Genomic DNA, 4,801 nt, shown 5'->3' on the forward strand with positions numbered 1-4,801 from the left:
AGACCGGTCGAATCAGCCTCCTCATCCAATTGTTTAATCTGCCCCAGCAGCTACAACTTAAGGAGGCGTTGTTCCTTCCCAATGTTCTTGCTCCAACCCCTAAGGTATTGGCGCAGGCCGCCACTCATACCCTGCCACCAGTCCACAATGTCTCTGCCACCAATTTGCGATCCCAGGCGCTCCCATACTTGGGACAGGAGTTGGTGGAAGCCTTCCGTTTCAAACCACACGGTTTCGAAAAAGAATCGATTACTTCTGATGGGGCTGTCATCCCCTGTGTCCATAATGAGGGGAGTATGGTCTGAGCCCAGGCTAGTTTCTGCGGCAACCGAGCAAAGAGGGAATCTGGGTTCTAGCATAGGCGAAATAAACACTCTGTCCAGGACACTTCTCACAGGGTTGAGTTGCTTGTTAGTCCAGGTGAATCTCGCCCCGGTGCGAGGAATCTCCCTAACCGCCCAATCGCTGATCGCTTCATTGAACATGTCGAGTCTAGCCCAGTTAATTCTGCCGTTGTTCTTGTCTTCTTGGCTGCGAATGAGGTTGAAGTCCCCACCCATAATAAGGGGCTCGTTCAAACTGTTGATCTTATTGGTAATCTCTGTTAGGAACTCCCTGGAGTAGGCATGGTCCGTAGGCCCGTAGATTCCCATAATCTCGAGCTTAAGCTTACCCACACGCCAAAGGACCATAACACTAAAGAAGAATTGCCCCATGTCAACTATGCCAATTTCAAAGCAACTATCCCTAAAGCCCATCAACATGCCGCCTGATCGGCCTGTTGCCGGGAGCCAGCACCAGAACTTTTTTTCCCCAACTTCTAGGGTGCGTAACTCCTGATCCGTGAAATCTTGTTGGCTGTCTCCTGTAGGCAAACCACATCGATGTGGTGAGAGCGAAGGTACTCCAACAGGGTCCGGCGCCCCCGACAGCCGAACCCCCTGATGTTCCAGAACAAGCACCGCATTATGACACCAGTCCTTAAGCCCGTGCTTGGCGGGTTCGTGGCCTCGTTGCCTGGGCAACCACCTTTTTTGCCCCTTGTTTGCCTTTCTTTGTCGGGGGCTTTTGGGCAGGTCCTGCGCCAGACGCCACCCCTTCTGTGGCCAACTTGTTGGTCAGCTTCCCAGCCTCTGCTGCTTCTTTGTCTTTAGCTAGTTATGCCTCCGCTATGGTACGGGCCTGCGCCAATTCGGCCTGTGCCAGCTCTTTTGCACGTAAGAGAGAGAGAACCTCAAGAGGAGTACCAGCAGCCGAAGGAAAAATGACACAACTGTCTTTGGCAACAGAAAGCAAAAGATCGAAGGAGGTATCTTGTAAGAAAGCAAAGGAGGATAGCGGTTTGGAGTTACCTGGATCCTTTTCCGCTGCCGCACGCATCGCGCGCTCAAGCATTGGCCCTTCAGTAAGTCCTTGGCCACGGCGCTCTTGCGGGAGGCTTCCACCGGCGATGCCCGGCTCCTGGGCGCTCGTGCCACCGGTGCAGCCAACTCCGGGATGACCTGACCTCCCTGGAGTTGATCTCCCACCAGCTTCGAGGCCGAGACGTTGTCGTTCGAGAACTCCAAGTGCGTAGCAACCGCTGCTAGGTCCGGGTAGGAGACTTTGGATGGGCGATCGTTGTTGCTCTTGCTTCTCCTTTCCTTCTCCCTCAGCGTCTCGTCCTCCCTTTCAGCAGGGGTCGGGCTTTGCCAGTCAATCTCCTTCTTCTCCTCCTCAGATAGGGATTTTGCCTTGCCCGGAGTCACGTAGTTTTGGCCTGAGGTTGCCCCACCCCTGGTGTGCAAAGGTCAGAGATAGACATCGAGATCGGGGGCTCGCTGTCCAGAGTAGATTCCTCCTCTATGTTGGATGTGGGCATTGAGGCCGAGGCAACAATCTGTGCAACCATGGGGAATATGTCGCAATCCTTAGTGAGGTTCGAGCCATATTGGGAGAAAACAATCTTTGGCAAAGTGGCCAGTGTCAGTTCCTTGTCTGCGCACGGAGAGGTTGTAGCGGGAGGCACCGATTTTCGGCTGGCTCCGGTTGCTTTACCTGGGTTCTTTGGCGTCGGGTTCTTCTTTGGCGCCGGGTTCTGCGGCTCCTTGCTGGCATGGCGACCACGGTGACCGTCCCAACGGTCACCATCCGAGTCTGTTGCATCCTCCTCTTCTTCATCATCAGCTGGCTTGTGAGGGGGCGGTGGCGACAGAGGTCCAGTAGTTGTCGGTGCATCTTCCCTGACCACCCGAACTCTGAAGCCTTGCATGTTTACGAACAACATGAAGGAGTCCGGAAGTTGGACTAGGGCCCGGCAGGCAACTGTCATACGTACAGGTCCGCCCGCATTGGCCAGCGAAGATTCTTCCACCACAAGGGGCCTGCCCAGCTCCCTGGCCCCCACCAGGAGTCGATCGCTGTATCGGAAGGGTGGTGGGACGCCGAAGAGTTTGACCCTGGTTTTCACAAGCTGCTCCACTGCAGTTGGGTCGGCCGTGTTAGACATGACCAGCGCGTGACACTGGCTCGTTGGGAGTTTGATGTCGCCCCAGCGGATCGCCATCCTCAGACTTTTTTTGGAGGGGAAGACAAGGGAGAAGTCTGTCTCTGAAACTTTGTGTACTTGCCAGTCCTACTCTTCTTCAACAAGATCCTTAAATTCTGCTTCGACTTGTTCTGCGTAAGCTCCCCGGCCTCGATGCAAACCAGCGCCGAGTTCGCCTTGGGCTTCTGCAGCTCTTCTTCTGCCACTTCCAAGCAAAAGAAACCTTTGCCGTCTCCACCGAAACCGGCCCAGAACGGTTCTTGGAGCTTGGAGAAAATTGAGCACATAGCAGATAGGTGGCCTTCCTTCTTGCAGTTAACACAGAAGGGGTTGGCGGTGCAGTCCACTTGCATGTGCCCTGGTTGTCCACACTTGTAGCAAATGATCCGAGTGACATCGCCCCCCGACGATTCACCCGCGACCGATTCCGACAGGCCGGCCCGTGGTCCGGTCAGATCTGCCCCTTGCGGATTTCTTGGCGGCTGGTTGCGACGAGGACCCGCCCCCTTGCCAGAATTGCGTCCCCGCAGATTCAAAGGAGGAGGCGGTGGTAGCTGCTGGTCACGAACGTACCTCTCTTCTTCCCTGGGCCGCTGGGAGTTGTCATCCCACACGTGCTGTTGCTTGCGGTGGACCTCCTGCTCACGGTCCAGGCGTTGGCGGAGATCTTGGTCCCGGCTGCGGGCAGCTCCGCCCGAGATCTCCTCGTAGGGCTGCTTCCCCGAGTTCCCGCCGTGCCAGTTGCGGTCCATCAACTCGAGGGAGAGGGCGCCTGAGACTGGGTCGGTGCGTGAACAGAGGAACTTGGCTCGGCGGTGGTTGCGGGAGATGTCCTGTTCGGTGGCTGGGAATCCTAATGCTGGATCTAGGGTTCCAAGCTTCAGCCAGATCCACTTATGTACCGGCGGCGCAGGGGCAAAAGCGGAAAGATGGAGCCCTAGTCCCCGAGCGTCGATCTGCCCCGTTATAATTTGCCCATGGGACACATGGCACACATCCAACCGTTCCCCCGTGGAGACAGTTGGTGGCCCAAGGCCTGGCGGCCCAGAAGCACTAGACGGCCCAGCTGAGCCCGCAGAGCCCAGGCCCGTTAACGTGACCGCGGAAGGGGGCTGAAACCCTAGCTGTGGCCGCTCCTCCCCGCCGGGCGGCGGCGGCGCTCCGGCCGCCGCAACCCAGATCGGAACCTTTCCGACCATCAGGAGCGGGACCGGCGGCGCAGATCCAGAAACAGGGCTCCGCCCACTTCCACCTGACGGAAGCGCGGGGAAGTCCACCAAGGAGAGCAAGAACGGTGGCGCCGCAGATGTTGCGATGGTGATGCCTGGATCTGGGGAGGAGCCGTCTCCTCCGGCTCCGGGAGGCCCTCCGGCGAAGATCCGGCCAGGTACTGCAGCTCTTGCCCAAGAAAGTCTCCAAGCGAAGCCAACCCCGGCCCCGCCGTCACGGACGCACCTCCGTCGCAGTCAGAGACGCCCTCGTCTCCGCTGGCGGCGGCCGGCCGCACGGAGAGAAGCGCGCGAGCTTCTGCACCTCGATCCCCCCGGATCCGGCGCGCAGAGCTGCGGTAGGCGGCGCGGCGGCCTGGGGGCGGAGAGCTCCCTGCTCCCCGCGGAGGGTCGCACGCGTCGCTGGTTCGCCATGGGCGTCGCGCGGTCAGACACATCGAGCCCCTGTCCTGCGATACAAAATGTTTTAGATAATCACAGTCAGCTTTGGATCTTGAGACTGCTCATAGTGGGAGTAACATAGCTAGTAACATCACACATCTCAAGGCATTTTGGTGACATGGCATGCGAATAAATGAAGAAAGAGAGTGAGGTGGTAACTAGCTATGTTACCATAACATCACACACCCCAAGGCAAAATGAGTCTACAACATAATAAATGACACAATGCATGACACCACATATAAGTTACTACCCACTATGAAGGTAGTAACCTAGACTAGTAACATGACATATGTTACTAGTCTAAGTTACTCCCCACTATGAGCAGCCGATGGAGGGAGAGCACAGGAGCCCCGGAGGATCAGCTCCCTGGCACATTCAATTGGAACGAGATCAATCATTTTGTGACACGTACTAGTACTATGTTTTCTCCGTGCGTGTGTGCTGGTTTTCCGTGCAGACCAAGCGATTGAGAGTGTATATATCTGTTTATTTAAGGTGACATGTCACCTTTACATACCTTCACCAAACAAAAGAACCTTAAGAGCATCCATGCGCTGGAAAATGTTTACACATAATATATACGAGTAGTTGCATGCCACAA

This window comes from Lolium perenne, chromosome 3 (genome assembly GCF_019359855.2).
Source record: "Lolium perenne isolate Kyuss_39 chromosome 3, Kyuss_2.0, whole genome shotgun sequence".
In the NCBI taxonomy this organism is placed as follows: domain Eukaryota; kingdom Viridiplantae; phylum Streptophyta; class Magnoliopsida; order Poales; family Poaceae; genus Lolium; species Lolium perenne.